Source organism: Dendropsophus ebraccatus, chromosome 6 (genome assembly GCF_027789765.1).
Source record: "Dendropsophus ebraccatus isolate aDenEbr1 chromosome 6, aDenEbr1.pat, whole genome shotgun sequence".
In the NCBI taxonomy this organism is placed as follows: domain Eukaryota; kingdom Metazoa; phylum Chordata; class Amphibia; order Anura; family Hylidae; genus Dendropsophus; species Dendropsophus ebraccatus.
The window spans coordinates 24,993,588-25,011,845 of record NC_091459.1 but is presented as its reverse complement, the minus strand read 5'-3'; positions in this window follow the sequence as shown (position 1 = coordinate 25,011,845).

The window sequence follows — 18,258 nt, the reverse complement described above, 5'->3', positions numbered from 1 at the left end:
CTACAAGGAGAATGTATGTATCTATAGGGGGTAACGTGGCTACCTACATGGGGGCAACTACCTACAGGAGGCACCTGGCTAACTAAAGCGGGGAACTTCCTACTGGTGGGCACCTGGCGACCTATAGGGAAGTAACTGCATACTGAGGAGTAGACTTGAGCACAACTTGAACATACTAAAGTCCCATCGTTCGGCATTTGAATACTAGTGGCTCTTAAAGGGGTTATCCAGCGCTACAAAAACATGGCCACTTTTCCCCCTCTCTTTTCTCCAGATTTGGTTGGGTTTAAAACTCATTGAAGTAAATGGAGCTTTATTGCAAACAACACCTGAACTGGAGACAAGAGAGGGGGAAAAGTGGCCATGTTTTTGTAGCGCTGGATAAACCCTTAAACCCTTAGAGGACCGGGCCAATTTCAATTTTTGCATTTCCGTTTTTTCCTCCTTGTGTTTAAAAGGCCATAGCACTTACATTTTTTTCTCCTAGAAACCCACATGAGCCCTTATTTTTTGTGCCACTAATTGTACTTTGCAATGACAGGCTGAATTTTTGCTTAAAGAACACTGCAAAAGCAGTAAAAAATTCAAAGTGTGGTGAAATTGAAAAAAAAAAAAACACATTTCTTTTATTTGGGGGGTTTGTGTTTTTACGCCGTTCGCCCTGGGGTAAAACTGACTTGTTATGCATGTTCCTCAAGTCGTTACGATTAAAACGATACATAACATGTATAACTTTTATTGTATCTGATGGCCTGTAAAAAATTCAAACCATTGTTAACAAATATATGTCACTTAAAATCGCTCCATTCCCAGGCTTATAGCGCTTTTATCCTTTGGTCTATGGGGCTGTGTCCGGTGTCATTTTTTGCGCCATGATGTGTTCTTTCTATCGGTACCTTGATTGCGCATATGCGACTTTTTGATTGCTTTTTATTACAATTTTTCTGGATTTGATGCTTACGCCGTTTACCGTGCGAGATCAGGAATGTGATTAATTAATATTTCGTGTGATTATGGACGCGGCGATAGCAAACATGTTTATTTATTTATTTATTTTTATTTATAACATGGGAAAAGGGGGGGTGATTCTGACTTTTATTAGGGGAGGGGGCTTTTTACTAATAACAATACTTTTATTTTTACTTTTACACATATACTAGAAGCCCCCCTGGGGTTAGGGTTATTCCCCCTGGGGGACTTCTAGTAGTTATACAGCAAAGATCAATGAGATCGGCACTCGTTTGCTTTCGGCTGCTGCAGCCGAAAACAAACGAGTGCCAAGCCGGGGACGGGGCCATCTTGGAGCAGTCCCCGGCCGGCATCAGGTACAGACAACTTCCCGGAGGAGCGATCTCCCCCACTATACCACCCCCGATCATCTGCAGCCGGTAATCGGAGGCAGCTGTCATCTTTGACAGCTGCCTCAGATTACCCGATTAGTGGGCACGGCGATCACACCATGCCCGCTAATAGCTGCGATCCCGGGCTACATGCGGCACCCGGGATCGTGTCGGTTCAGAGCGTCCAGGGTCGCCTAAGGGTTATGTTGGATGCAGCCCTAGGTAGTCCATGAAAACATGAATACAGCCATAGTGACATAGCTATAGCAGTCCTAAGGCTTGTATCTGCAACTGGACCCATAAATCAGGGGGGCCCAGAGGTCTCTCATGACATTAAGGCTGACTGCCCACCAAACCCTCTGGTGCTAATAGACCGGTTCAGCACTGCTGGCAGCTATAATTGCTCAAGTTCTTAGGTTTAAAGGGGTTGCCCAGCGAAAATCTTTTTCTTTCAAATCAACTGATATCAGAAAGTTATATAGGTTTGTAATTTGCTTCTATTAAAAAATCTCAAGACTTCCAAAACGTATTAGCTGCTGTACGTCATGCAGGAAGTGTTGGTTTATTTTCAGTCTGATACTGTGCTCTCTGCTGACATCTCTGGCCGAGACAGGATAACTTTTTGACACCAGTTGATTTGAAAGAAAAAGATTTTCGCTGGACAATCCCTTTAACCATGTCCTGACATTAGCTCATTCTTTCTATGACGCCGCTATAAACATAATAAAGTAGCAATTATCATTATGGGTGGAGCTGCATATTGCAATACCCTGTATTGTGGGTTGTTTTATATTTCATTTAATGTAGCAGTAATGAAGTAATGTAGGTAATAACTGTATTTAAAAGGTTAAAGGGGGGGTACTCTGGTGAATTTTTTTTCTTTTAAATTAATTGGTTTCAGACAGTTATAAAGATTTGTAATTTATGTCTATTCAAAAATCTCCAGTCTTTCCATACTTATCAGCTGCTGTATGTCCTGCAGGAAGTAGTGTTTTCTTTTTAATCGGACACGGTGCTCTCTGCTGCTACCTCTGTCCAACACAGGAACTGTCCAGAGCAGTAGGAAATCTGCATAGAAAACCTCTCCTGCTCTGTAAGACACATGTTTTATGTTTTAGGGAAAGTACATGTAGATTTAGGGTTGTGCCAGGCACTTCTCTTCTATCAACATTTTCTACTACTCTCTTACATGAAAGTGGTGTAAAACAATGCTGTTTGTAGCCAACCTCCTATTCATCCACATGGTGTGTGCCAATACTTGCGGCACATGCGGCATAAGTTAGGGTTACCGGAACACCACTTGCATGGTACATTATATCCACAAATCTTCCTTTTGTGTGACTAGAAGTGGTCAGCCTCTTTCAGAATAAGATTTGCACAGTACTTAAGACAGATAATCTCCTAGGGAATTAGGAACATGTTAGTGTGGAATGAGGAGGATGCTGTTAATGCAAATATTTCTTTTTTTTTAGGTTCTCTAGTGCCCCCATGGAAAAGACCGCATCCACGTCTGCTGATTTTTCCTTCGATCCCAGATTGCATATTAGCCATGAAGAAGTGCATAAAACCCACATCAGCTACTATCACTCATGAGACTCACCATTCACTATTCAACAGGTTGATAACTAGACATGAGGGAACCATAAGTACAACCTAGGGAGTCCTGGACACCCATAGACCTTATTCACACATCCCATAAAGTTGTCCATAATTGCGGATCTGTAATCACGGTTCAACTTCGAGCACATCGATTTCTATTGGGCTATTCACACAGTCTGTGTTCATTTTGATCCGTAATCCGTTCGGTAAAAAAAAGGACATGCTCTAGTGCGGATTGTGACTGCGGTACGGATTACCAGTAGAAGTCTATGGGATCCATATTTTTTATGGACATCTGTGACGTCTAGAGATGAGCGAACCAGGTTTGAGTCGATCCGAACCCGGACGTTCGGTATTTGATTAGCTGGGGCTGCTGAACTTGGATAAAGCTCTAAGGTTGTCTGGAAAACATGGATACAGCCAATGACTATATCCATGTTTTCCACATAGCCTTAGGGCTTTATCCAACTTCAGCAGCCACCGCTAATCAAATGCCGAAAGTTTGGGTTCGGATCGACTCGAGCATGCTCCAGGTTCGCTCATCTCTAGTGACATCCATAAAAAAACACGGATCAAATCTATGCAAATTAGTACTATTGACATTTTACGGATACGGAATTGAAAACGAATGCAATTACGGATGCAAATACAGATTATTTTCCACGGATCAAGGAGCAAAAAAGAAAAGAAAAAAAATGGGAGATGCTTAAAGTTTTTAAACCATTTCTGTCGTTACTAGAGATGAGTGAACTTGGACCATCCGAACCCGAACTTTCGGCATTTGATTAGCGGTGGCTGCTGAAGTTGGATAAAGCCCTAAGGCTATGTGGAAATCATGGATATAGTCATTGGCTGTATCCATGTTTTCCAGACAACCTTAGAGCTTTATCCAAGTTCAGCAACCCCCGCTAATCAAATGCCGAACGCTCGGGTTCGGATCGACCCGAACCCGGTTCGCTCATCTCTAGTCACCATACGTTGAATGGCATATATCACCCATAAGCTCTTAGGTTAGGGACTGTTCAAATCATGATTATAACTAACACAAGCAGCTTTATAAATAAGTCATTCTTTTTTATTTTTTTAATACGTATATTAAATGTATAGCTACGTATTTAGAACAAAAAAAACAAACAAAAACTTTACATATGCCAAATGTGCACTGAAATGGCAAGGTCAGTGCACCCTAACAGGTACTTGGGGAATTTCAGATTCTCCCAGGTTGTTCTGTCACTATAGAATGCCATTGATGGTGGTCTAAAACGTGTGAATGGCACTCAGATTACAGATTCCTCTCAAACAGTCTGGACTGTATTGCAGGATAGCTAGGAGACATGTCCTCTTTAACAATCCCCCCAGGGAAGCTGTATCCTGCACACAATCCTCATGGCATTGGATACAGTATAATATAGCCTTGTTTTTGGCGGGAACAGGTGTTCAGCATCTGGGACCTATTTACACGTCAGGATTTCTTAGGATCAAACAACGGAATGTAATAGGATGATTATAGTGGAGCTGTTATTAATGCTTATGTCTGGTCTGGTCCAACTTGTTGTCTGCTCCTCAGAGATGACAGCACAGACAGTATATTATTGGATTTCTGGTGTCAGGGGTAAATCTTATTTCTTGTAATAAAGGATCCACTGCCCAGATGGGGGGCTCTTGGGGTGCCAGGTCTCTGAAGCTGAGAAAAACATATATACAAAAACTATCTGATTCTCCTTAAAATAATTGGTCATAATTCTTGGAATTATAGAGACAATTTTACATCCAAGTGTAAATTTACATTTACTTAGTATTCAATCTAGTCAGTAATCAACATATTTAAAGAGGACCTGTCAACCCCGTGTCGGGGTGACAGGCTCCTGACCCCCTGCTAGATCCCCCTATACTTACCTAATCGCGCCGGGTCCCGCTTCCTGATGCAGTCAGGTCACGGAGATTTCAGCCCCCGAAGCCCGGCGCGCGCGCACACAGCAGGGTCCGACGCTCATAGAGAATGAATGGGGAGTCCGATGCTCCGTCATTCTCTATGGGCATCGGACTCATCTCTCAGCGCGCGCGCGCCGGGCTTCGGGAGCTGAAATCTCTGTTACCCAACCGCATCAGGAAGCGGGACTCGGCGCGATTAGGTGAGTATAGGGGGCTCTAACGGGGGGTCAGGAGCCTGTCATCCCGGCACGGGGGGTGACAGGTATCCTTTAAGTTGTGTTTACATGTAGCATTTCATTAGTAGTTTTAGCTAAAATCAGGAGTGGGTCAAGATAAAAAAAAGCTGCAAATCTCTCTATTATAGCAAAAAGAGAACCAAATTCTGTCCAAAATACTATGGGGGAGATTTATCAAACATGGTGTAAAGTGAAACTGGCTCAGTTGCCCCTAGCAACCAATCAGATTCCACCTTTCATTTTCCAAAGAGTCTGTGAGGAATGAAAGGAGGAATCTGATTGGTTGCTAGGGGCAACAGAGACAGTGTCACTTTACATCATGTTTGATAAATCTCCCCCTATGTGTCAACCCAGCCTTATTTACCAGGACAACTCGCTCAACTTTGTTATTTAACCCCTTGCCTCCGCAGCCTGTTTTGGCCTTCATGCCCGGGGCCTATTTTGCAAATCTGACCTGTCTCTCTTTATGTAGTGATAACTCTGCGGTGCTTTTGACTATCGCTGTTATTCCGAGATTGTTTTTTCGTAAAATATTCCTCTTTTTGTTTGTGTTTTACTTTGGTTGATACACAAAATTTTACAATCCTTTATATTAAAAATTCTCTTTTTCTGAGAAAAATAGTTATGTCACGTAAACTAATTATTACTGCAACATCTACAATATGTCTACTTCATGGTGACGTCATTTGGTGAACGTCCTTTTACTTTTAAGGATGTTAGAGGGCTTCGAAATTTTGCAGCGATTTTTAAAATTTTCAGGAAAATGTAAAATTCTGATTTTTTTTTAGGGACCAGTTTAGTTCTGAAGTGGATTTGTGGGGCCTGTATGTTAGTTACTCCCATAAATCCCTCCACTGTAAAAACTGCACCCCTCAAAGTATTCAAAGTTACATTTCTTAAGTTTATTAACCCTTTAGGTGTTTTGCAGAAATTTAAGCAAGTTAGAGGGGACATTTTTTGGCAGATATTCCATTTTAATCCATTTTATCCTCTAACACAGCAAATTCTAACTGAGAAATGGAACTCACTATTTATTCCCCATATTCCAGTGTTTCTAGAAATCCCCCATATGTGGCCGCAGTGCGTCACCTGACTCAACCACAGGCCGCAGACATGAAAGAGACCTTGTGAATTTTTGGACCTTTTTTTATTTCAGGGGCTTTCAGCCACTATAAGTCACAGAGGCCTTGTGGTGCCAAAATATTTCTGTAAGACAAGTTGACGTTTCCATCTGTACCATTTAAGGGGAAATTTTTTATGAGGTGGTACGAATAAAATACACAATTAAGCAGCATTTTTTTACCATTTTTTTGTATGCCGTTTACTATACGTCACATATGACATGTTAACGTTATTCGTCTGGTCGGTACAATTACAGCTATATCCATTTTATAGAGCTTTTGTTATAGTTTATGGCATTTATACTATAAAAACTGTCTGTGTCTTGCATATTGTAAGAGCAGTAATATTTTAATTTTTTGGCCAGTGGAGTTATGTGAGGGCTTTTTTTTGCGGCATAATCTGACGTTTTTAGTGGTACACCTTTTGTGTACATGGGACGTTTTGATAGCTTTTAACAAAAAATTGTTATTTTGATTAGTTTTTTATTTTTTTTAAATGGAGTTAATGAGGCGGTATAATTAATGTAACGGGTTAATATACGGGGTCATTACGGACACGGTGATACCAAATATGTGTATCTTATTCATAGGGGATCATTTATAAAGTGGGATGGGGAATGTCTATATTTATTTCAATTATTTATTTATTTGTATTAATTAATTATGTATTTGTGTGTTTTTTTCTTTTTTTTTAACTTTTGCAGGTGTATGTAAAATGCATTACAGCACATAATCAGTGCTGTAATGCATTATATAGTGAATGAGTGTCAGTGTCACACACCGACACTCATTCAAACGATCAGGTCCCTGCATCTGATTCAAACAATCAGTGCATGGACTTGATCATTAGGCGGGAAGGACCAGGGGTGGGGGGAGCCGGACCGGACAAGGGAGGGACACGGGGGGAGCTGGGTTGGGGCGGGGGGACGGGGGAGCTGGATCGGGCTGGGCGGGGGGATGGAGAGCTGGATTGGGGCGGGTAGGGGGCGGGGAGAGGTGGATCGGGGCCGGTTGGGTGCCGGTGGGGAGCTGGATCGGGGCGGCTGGGGATGGGGGAGCTAGATCGGGGCGGGTGGTTGACTGGGGGAGCTAGATCAGGGTGGGGGGGCCGGATCGGGGTGGGGGGAAGGAACCAGGGCCTCGGGGGAGGATTACCACAGTGACAGCAGGAGGAGGCAACATGCTGCAGCCTCCTCCCGTCACCCGATCGGAAGGAGACATCATATCTCCCCGTAGACGCTGCAGTCACACTGACCGCGGCGTCTATGGGGTTAACTGCCTGGGGGGAGCGCAGCTCCCCTCCGGACAGTGGCAGCAGGAGGAGACTGTGTGACACAGCCTCCTCCTGCTACCCGATCTCAGATAGAGACAGTGGGGGGAGGCAGGGAAAGCATAACATCCAGGGACATCATGTAGCGTTCTGGCACTGCTTTTCATGACGTCCCTGGACGTCATATTGGGGGAAGGGGTTAAGCTTAGATGCTGCTCATTTGATATATATCTGTATAAAAGATGTCTGTGTCTTTCTGCTCTAAACTCACTTCATTTAATCAGTGGAGAGTATCATCTAGGCGGGGCTTCACAACAGTTGGGCCAACTGCTGGAAAGGGGGCCCAACTGCTGTCAAGCCTCGCTTAGGTGACACTCCCCACCACATAGAACTACCCATAGAGTAAGGAGGCTGACTGTGTCACTTGAAAAAAGAAATTTCAGGCCTAATGGCCTTCCATATATACTATGCTAGGTATTATTGAATACTGTAGTACAAGCTCATACCAACCATCATTGACCATGCCCCCCGAGCAGTAGGCTTGAAATGACATATAGGGAAGCTGGAATTGTGTAGTTAGTAGCCTAGGTTTAAACATACTGCACTGTGCGGACTGCAATTTGTGGTTCGCCAACCATCCAGGACCCGGGAGATGGCGGTCCCAGTGAGTGACATTTTCACACCTTCTTCTCTCCTCCAATAAGTGGATACAGCTGTATGTATCCATGTTTTCCAGGACTCCCAAGGCATGCATCCCACTTCTTCAGCCATGGTTAGCGATTAGTCATGCCTATCTCTAATAATGGTAGGTTCACCTGTACCTATGTACCTGTATAATGGAACTATGATTAAAGATCAGATACACTGGACACAGTAACATTGACAGAGTTGCCTCGGCTTTCTGAACTGCACAAACATTGTTACTACAAACAAAGCAAACCACACAGTAAAATGGCTTTAATTTATTTTAATGGAAAACATTACAGAGCACATCTGTTCCTTCAAGTAGTCAAACTTGTTATAAGAGCTTAATGTATTTTCAGATTTTGAAAATTTTCCAGATTATTGTTCCGGATTTTGTCAACACAAATCTATATATAAAACACATTTTTGTTTGGAATCCAAATTCGAAAAAGGGGAGACTTTTAACTACTGTAAACAATTGATACAAACACATTTCCAACTCCTTGTCAAACCATACCGCACAATGGTATACAGCTATATGTGTGAAGGATTAGGAATTAACCCTTTAAGGACCAGGCCCAAAATGACCCAGTGGACTGCGCAAATTTTGATCTTTGCGCTTTCGTTTTTCCCTCCTCCCCTCTCTAAGAGCTCTAGCACTTTCAGTTTTCTATCTACAGGCCATGTAAGTGCTTGTTTGTTACAGGAATAGTTGTACTTTGTAATGGCGTCTTTCATTCTACCATAACATGTATGATGGAATTCCAAATATATTATTTATGAAGATATAAATTGGTGAAATCGTAAAATAGAATGCAATATGGTAACTTTGGGGGGTTCCTGTGTCTACGTAATGCACTATATGGTAACAGCGACATGACACTATTATTCTATACGTCAGTCCGAACACAACCATATGCAGGTTACACAGATTCTCTAATGTTATATATATATTTTTAATGAAATCCTTTTTTTTTGGCAATTAATTATTAATAAAATGGGCCTATTGTGACACTTATAACAGTTTTATTTTTTCACCTACGGGGCTATATGGGGTGTAATTTTTTCCGCCATGATCTCTAGTTTTTATTAACTCCAAATTTGTGAAGATCGGACGTTTTGATCACTTTTTATCAATTTTTTTTTTATATATAATGTAACATAAAATCGGTAATCCGCGCACTTTTTTCCCTCTTTTTGTGTACGCCGTTCACTGTTCGCAGTGGCGCTTGTTATAGTTTAATAGATCGGACAATTACGCACGCTACAGTATAATATATGTTTATTTATTTATTTTTATATGTTTTATTTATATTTTTATTTATTTATTTTTTTATACATTTAAAGTCCCTTTGGGGGACTTGTACATACATTAGTTTTATTTTGTACACTGATCATTGTTATGCCATAGGCATAGGCTTGTGCAGGCTCAGTGAACAGATTGCCGATCGGACGGCGCGGAGTCAGGTGAGAGACCTCCGGCGGTCTGTTTTAACGATCGGTAAGTGACAGGCGGCGTTTAAGGAGTTAATGCCATGCTGCAGCGCGATCGCTGCAGTGTGTCATTAACGGTGAGGTGCCGGCTGCTGATTGCAGCCGGCCCCCACCTGCTATGAAGCGCGCTTCATAGCTCAGGACGTACCCATACATCCAGGGTCGTCTAGGGGTTAAATGGGCACTGTTGTTCTAACAAATGTACATAAAGTAATAGTCAAACAAATCTACAAATTTGTGTGTAATACATCTTATTGGAAAATGAAATGGTGCGTTTACACAGAGAGATTTATCTGACAGATTTTTGAAGCCAAAGCCAGGAACAGACTATAAACAGAGATCAGGTCATAAAGGAAAGACTGAGATTTCTCCTATTCTCAAATCCATTCCTGGTTTTGGCTTCAAAAATCTGTCAGATAAATCTGTCTGTGTAAACGCACCATATGTGTTGATCATTCACTGGGGAGGGAGAGAAGGAGGCGGCAGTGGGTGCAATGGAAAAAAGGTAAATTAAGCAGAAGTTGTACAATAGTTAGAAATAGTTAGCCTATTCTCACAGTACAGTTCTGCTTTAAATTATTTTTTAAAGAAAACTTATAATCTTCCAGACTGTATAAAAAGGCTGCTGTACGTTGCACTGCAGTATTTTAACAGTAATCTGCACGGCAATAAAACGGCAAAGTGTAAACACAGCCTTAAAGGGGTTGTTTCTTCATCAAAAATTTTTTTTTTCCAAATCAACTGGTGCCAGAAAGTTCCAGAGATTTGTAATTTACTTCTATTAAAGAAATTGCAAGTCTTCCAGTACTTATCAGCTGCTGTATGTCTTGCATGAAGTGGTGTATTTTCTCCAGTCTGACACAGTGTTCTCTCCTGCCACCCCTGTCCATGTCAGGAACTGTCCAGAGCAGTAGCAAATCCCCATAAAAAACCTCTTCTGCTCTCCATACTGTAAAGAATACACCACCTGTAGGACATACAGCAGCTGATAAGTACTGAAAGTATTGCTAAACAATAATCGAGCCGTGTAATAGGCTCAGTAAACACTTTACAATTTACATTATTGATCAGGCTGCCATTGACCCGTCTAATAGGACCCTTAGGCCCCGTTCCCACTGAGCAAAGCTAGCGGAATTCCGCGACGGAATTGTCCGCCGCGGAATGCCGTTAGCCTCCCGCTCATAATGGGAGTCTATGGGAGGCGCGCGCTGCTGCTCTGTACGCGCTGAAGAATGAACATGTTCATTCTTCAGCGCGGACAGGGCAGGAGCGCGCGCCTCCCATAGAGTCCCATTATGAGCGGGAGGCTAACGGCATTCCGCGGCGGACAATTCCGTCGCGGAATTCCGCTACCTTTGCTCAGTGGGAACGGAGCCTTAGGGTACTTGCACACCGTGGAATGGCGACAGATAACCTGTTGCGCATTCCGCAGCTCACACCCGCCGGCAGACTGTGGCGGGTGCACGCATCTCCGCCTGTGTCATAGACTCCATTCTATGCACTGGCGGATTCCTTCATCCGTGCAAAGAATGAACATGTTAGATGCTAGATGGTGAAGTGTGACTCCACTACTGTGGTGGTTGGCCGGGATATAGCCCAGCCAGATGTTAGGTTGTCGTGATGCCAGTGCCGGTTGGGCACACAGGTATGGTGGCACACCTGCTTTTATTTTAGGGAGGCTGGCTATATCTTCTCTCCTGTGGTCGGAGACCTGCCAGGCTGTGAGGGGGTCCCTTGGCTGCTTACCACGGTGGTCCGGAGTGGAGTTTCAGTACCGCCACCCACAGAAAGTGAAGATGAACCAAGGAAGGTGCTATTACTGAGTCCCGTTACAATAAATAAACTCTCTTTTAGGGTGCGTTCACACGTACAGGATCCACAACAGATCTGCAGCAGATTTGATGATGTGTTCAGTTATTTACATGAAATCTGCTGCGGATCCGCTGCGGATCTGCAGCAGAAAATCAGCTGCAGATCCGGTACGTGTGAACATACCCATACTTTAGAAATACTTGATACAATGATATACAATAGACTTCTGACTTGACAATATACTTTGGACTTGACTGACGAGACTTGTGCAGAGAGCTTGAGAGGTAGAATAGTCGTGCTGGCTTGGTTGTGTGCTGAGAAGTAGAGTAAGTTTAGAGAAGTAGAGGGGAGGATGTGGAAAGAGTCCCAACCCAATGTAGTACTGTGCTCTACCGGAACTTTAGGAGTAGAATAAGTAGAATACTTGAGAGTATAGAGAATACTTGTGCCCGTGTTTTGACCTCTTTGCACTTTACACCACCTATTGCCCACCAGTGTCGGGTGACCTGTCCTAGAGGGTGACACAAGCACCAGGCCACAGACGATTCAAGCAGCATACATTACCTAGCAGGGCTTCTCCTCCACTCTGTCTTCATCCCGATCCCATGTGCAGCAGCAGCTTTGGTGCCACCTGACTGAGCTGTCAGACCACTCAGCCAATCACAGGCCGGGACCGGTCAGCTCCGGAGTTGATGCAGCGAGCGGGACCGGGATGAAGACGGAGTGGAGGAGAAGCCCTGCTAGGTAATGTATGCTGCAAGGGCTGCAAGGACATCGGTAACGATGTCCCTGCAGGCCTCGCTAAACAATCATCGGGCCATGGAATAGGCCCAGTAAATGAGCACCGATCTAGCAGATCGGCGCTCGTTTACATTATTGATCGGCCCGTGAAATAGGGCCCTAAGACTCACTAACACTTCCTTTCCCATGTGACTACCTTCTACAGGGTATGTAATACCTGCTGTGAGTTGGTAAGAAGAGAATGCAGAGAAAGAAGGAGAAAAAAGATAGGTAAAGAAGAAGAAAGAGCTCTCATTGGTGCACAAATAACAAACAAGAACCCCTTAAAGACTACAGCTGTGCAATACTTAAGCATACAATATATATACTAGCGACACCTAGAGGCAAAATTTAGGTACGACTGCATCACCAATTCTACTTAGAGTACAGGCTTTTGTGAAAGGTGTATACATCAGCAACACCCGTGGTGGGACACCACATGGTAGTAGAACATTGTACAACAGAGCCAATTGCAGGAGCGAGTCCTCTAAAAATGTAATTACTACATGAAGTGCATGTTCCTGGCTACATTGCAGCTGGATCCCCATGCAGTAGTGTAATTATAGGGGCTGCAGAGGAAGCAGCTGGAGTTTTGTTCCTTAATAGGGAAATTGAGAGGGGGGGGGGGTAGTCAGCTAAGGTTGACTGCTTCTGCCTGACCTGCTAACATTCAGCTCTAGTGCTCCACACCATATGGAGCAGCAGCACCACTGACACAAGCAAAAGTGTCACACAGGTCAGAGGTCAGAGGAGTAATCTCATAAAGCAACTGACAGCAGCAGAGAAAATAACAACTCTGACTGTTAACCCCTTTCTCCCCATTTGTCAGGACACTACATAAGCCGGGCCATATTAACAGCTGCTGCTGCTCTAGGCACAAAAACCTGAGGACGCCCCATCTTTACTCACCAATTAGCATCAGGATTTTCTAGTTTCTGAACATCATATTGATATGTGATCAGTCTAAGGCAGTGTTCCCACATTAGCTGTACATTACCACATGCAGCTGAAACCAGAGCCTCATGCGGTAACCAATAGCGTATGGCCAATATTCTTGGTAACAGCACATGACTACTGGGGAAGGTATGGAAGTGTGGTTTGGGCTACATGCATTTCTCTACATGTAGAAACATTGTCTGAATCACGTTTTTCATGGTTTTTAACGGCTTAAGGGTGCGTTCACACCTACAGGATCTGCAGCGGATTTTCTGCAGCAGATTTCAGTTAAATAACTGAACACAGCATCAAATCTGATGCTGTGTTCAGTTAATTAACTGAAATCTGCTGCAGAAAATCAGCTGCAGATCCTGTAGGTGTGAACGCACCATAAAACAAACAAATTTCCACATTGAATCAATGATTAGAGCCGTCTGCATATTGTCTAAGGGAATGCTCACCACAGGATTGGTAGATTGGTAGGTAATAGCTCCAGGTGTCACATTTACCACCGCCACACCAGACCTGAACAACACCGCCATACTGTGACTGGATAACACCGCCACACCAGACCTGACCAACACCGCCATACTGTGACTGGATAACACCACCACACCAGACGTAAACAACACCGCCATACTGTGACTGGATAACACCGCCACACCAGACCTGACCAATAACACCATACTGTGACTGGATAACACCACCAGACCTGACCAATACTGCCATACTGTGACTGGATAACACCGCCACACCAGACCTGACCAATAACACCATACTGTGACTGGATAACACCACCAGACCTGACCAATACTGCCATACTGTGACTGGATAACACCGCCACACCAGACCTGACAATAACACCATACTGTGACTAGATAACACCGGCATAACAGACCTGACCAAATGCACCATACCCCTAACCCTTTGCCCTTGAAAAGACACCACATTTTAATGGGAGGTGGGAGACTAAAAAAATAAAAACAAAAAAAGTTATTTTCTTCCCTTTGCTTCCTGGTGCTTCCCCGCTGCAAGATGCTACCCTAGGCACTGGACCATGGGCGCCTAGTGGTAAATACGGCCCTGTACATATGGTAAACATATGGGATCTGTCTATGCTGTTTAAAATTGTATCTTATTGTACCAGCCGGCTGTCATCTCCTTCTGGAAACTGGGTACGTCACATATCCGTCTCTTCCAGCTGCAATGTCACAGCCCGGCTGAGTGATTGCCCAATCAGCCAGTGAGTTACTGGGGCAGTGTCTCACCCCAGTCACTGATTGGCTTAATGGGCAATCACTCAGATAGGAGAGCTGCTGGACCCTAGCTGTTGTGAATGGGACCCGGGAGTGGTGCTACGGAGGCATGAGGACGGGGGAGTTTACTTGTTTATTATTTTTCCTGTTAGCTGTAGGTCAATAGAAGATTATGATCTGCCGTACACACATGGCGTTTTTTTGAGTTGGCGTTTTTCTCTCCTCTCTGGTGTTTTTGAGGCAGCATGCTGAGGGTTTGGCCTTTTTTCTGGTAAACTGTGGCGTTTCTTCTCCCATAGACTTCTATGGGATTGTTCTGGTTGTCTAAAAATGCCATTTGGCGTTTTTTTTTCTGGCGTTTATATCAACTTCTGTGGTCCAGCAACTAGGTCATGTGATGGCAGAGGAAAAAAAGTTAAGCACATAAAAAAGCCTTAAAGACCAAAAAGATCATTCACACATAAAGTCGAAAACGGCAGAAAAAATGGCAGCTTTTCTGGCATTTTTTGGAGGCCTAAAAACTCCACACAAAAAGGATGTGTGAGGGCACCCTTAGTCTAAGGGGCCTATTACACGGGGCGGAAAATTGGTATATCTTTAAAATTTCAATGATAATCATCCAGTGTAATTGCAGGCAACGATCGAAAAATCGTTTGTGCGTCATTGATCGTTGATGTAGATCTGATCCTAAAATCATCATAAATCGTTCGCTAATCGTTCAGTGTAATTACACATTGTTCTTTCTTTTGCTGGGATCAGATGGAATAAACGATCATAGTAACATAATGATCGTAACTAATAGTCCTTTAATACGGAGATTCACCCAATCAATCGTTTAACGATTTAGAAGTAGCGTTTAGATGGAGAGATAAATCGGTCGTAAAATCGTTATTACGATCGCTTTAAGATCAATTAAGGCCATCTCACACACTAGGATGAATCTTTGAAAGACTGTTTAGACCAGGGATACTCAAAAACTTTTAGTGAAGGTCCACTTACCGGGGTCTATTGTCAGGTGAAGGTCCGAGCTGATCAGTAGGAAACGTGTTTTGTTACTTTTCACAAACATTGTTGAACTACTTACATACACTTGATTATTAGCGGGAAAACTGACATTTTTTCTCTTTCACAAGCCCTTTGAAATTAGGTACAAAGGGGGTGACTGCTCCCCCAGTAGTATATAGCCCCCCTGTTTGCTCCCCCAGTAGTATATAACCCTCTGTGCGCTCTCCCCTTGTAGTACATAGTCCCCCTGTGTGCTCTCCCTCAGTAGTATATAGCCCCCTTGAGTGCTCTCCCCCTGTAGTATATAGCCCCCATGTGCGCTCTCCCCCTGTAGTATATAGCCCCACTGTGCACTCTCCCCCTGTAGTATATAGCCCCCACTGTGCGTTCTCCCCCTGTAGTATATAGCTCCCTGTCAGGGGCGTAACTAGAAATGGCTGGGCCCCATAGCAAACTTTTGATTGGGGCCCCCCCCGCCCGCCCCCTCTCGATCGACCACTACGCCATCAACACACTCAGCTCTACACAGGTTCTGTACACCATATAAATTACAGTACAGTTACATCAGGTGACTTACAGGAGACGTCTTCTCTGATCGGAGTTCTTCCCTTTTCATTTTCTTTTCCATCTGCCCTGGGCCGTTATGAGAACTTCTCCCGGCCACGAATCCACAGAATCTGCCAGACAGACATATTAGGCTCCACACTCTGTCACTATCCTCATCTCTACCAACTGCACATCTGTATTGGCCCCTTTACACCCACATTTAGCGGGTAGGCTGACTCTATGTGATCCCATTTTAGTACATGGCCCTCCTCTCTGTCACCCCTCCTTATAGATAGCTTCCTTATGTTGCCCCCCCCCGCTGTCCCCCTTATAGATGCCCCCCCATGTTGTCCCCTTATAGATGGTCCCCTATGTTGCCCCCCCTATAGATGGCCCCCTCTTCCCCTATATTGTCCCCTTATAGATGGCCCCCTTTCCCCCAATGTTGTACGTTTATATCCCCCTCTCCCCCTATGTTGTCCCCCTCTCCCCCTATGTTCTCCCCTTATAGATGGCCTGCTCTCCCCCTATGGTGTCCCCCCTTATAGATGGCCCTCTCCCCCCCCCTTATAGATGCCCCCCTTCCTTATAGATGGTCCCTCTCTCCCCCCTCCCTTATAGATGCCCCCCTCTCCCCCCCTTCCTTATAGATGCCCCCCTCTCCCCCCTTCCTTATAGATGTCCCCCTCCCCCCCTTCCTTATAGATGCCCCCTTCTCTTCTAGATGCCCCCTTCTCTTCTCCCCCATTCCTTATAGATGCCCCTTCTCTTCTCCCCCCTTCCTTATAGATGCCCCCTTCTCTTCTCCCCCCCCCTTCCTTATAGATGCCCCCTTCTCTTCCCCCCCTTCCTTATAGATGCCCCCTTCTCTCCCCCCCTTCCTTATAGATGCCCCCTTCTCTTCTCCCCCCCCTTCCTTATAGATGCCCCCTTCTCTTCTCCCCCCCCCCTTCCTTATAGATGCCCCCTTCTCTTCTCCCCCCCCCCTTCCTTATAGATGCCCCCTTCTCTTCTCCCCCCCCTTCCTTATAGATGCCCCCTTCTCCCCCCTTCCTTATAGATGCCCCCTTCTCCCCCCTTCCTTATAGATGCCCGCTTCTCCCCCCCCTTCCTTATAGATGCCTCCTTCTCCCCCCCTTCCTTATAGATGCCCCCTTCTCCCCCCCCCTTCCTTATAGATGCCCCCTTCTCCCCCCCCTCCTTATAGATGCCCCCTTCTCCCCCCCTTCCTTATAGATGCCCCCTTCTCCCCCCCCCCTTCCTTATAGATGCACCCTTCTCCCCCCTCCCCCCCCCTTCCTTATAGATGCCCCCTTCTCCCCCCCCCCTTCCTTATAGATGCCCCCTTCTCCCCCCTTCCTTATAGATGCCCCCTTCTCCCTCCCCTCCCCCCCCTTCCTTATAGATGCCCCCTTCTCCCCCCCCCCTTCCTTATAGATGCCCCCTTCTCCCCCCCTTCCTTATAGATGCCCCCTTCTCCCCCCCTTCCTTATAGATGCCCCCTTCTCCCCCCCCTTCCTTATAGATGCCCCCTTCTCCCCCCCTTCCTTATAGATGCCCCCTTCTCCCCCCCCTTCCTTATAGATGCCCCCTTCTCCCCCCCCCCTTCCTTATAGATGCCCCCTTCTCCCCCCCCTTCCTTATAGATGCCCCCTATAGATGCCCCCTTCTCCCCCCCTATAGATGCCCTCTTCTCCCCCCCTATAAATGCCCCCTTCTCCCCCCCCTCCTTATAGATGCCCCCTGTATAGATGCCCCCCTATAGATGCCCCCTTCTCCCCCCCCCTTCCTTATAGATGCCCCCTTCTCCCCCCCCCCTTCCTTATAGATGCCCCCTTCTCCCCCCCTATAGATGCCCCCTTCTCCCCCCCCTTCCTTATAGATGCCCCCTGTATAGATGCCCCCTTCTCCCCCCCCCCCCCCGCCACCGAGCAAAGCTTAAAAAAAAAGAAAGAAAACTCACCTAACAACACGCTCCCCCGTCGAGCCTTTTTCCTGTCACCCCGTCTGATGCGCGGCTGCCGTCTGATGCCGCGTCCTAGCCCCGGCAGCGCGCGTATCATAGAGTTCTGTGTGGGCCTGTGGCCGCGACTTCCGGCACACGTCTCTGTGCCGGAAGTCGCGGCCGCAGCACAAGCCCACACAGAACTCTATGATACGCGCGCTGCCGGGGCTAGGACGCGGCATCAGACGGCAGCCGCGCATCAGACGGTGGGTGACAGGAGCGCTGTGGACCGGTCCCGTGCT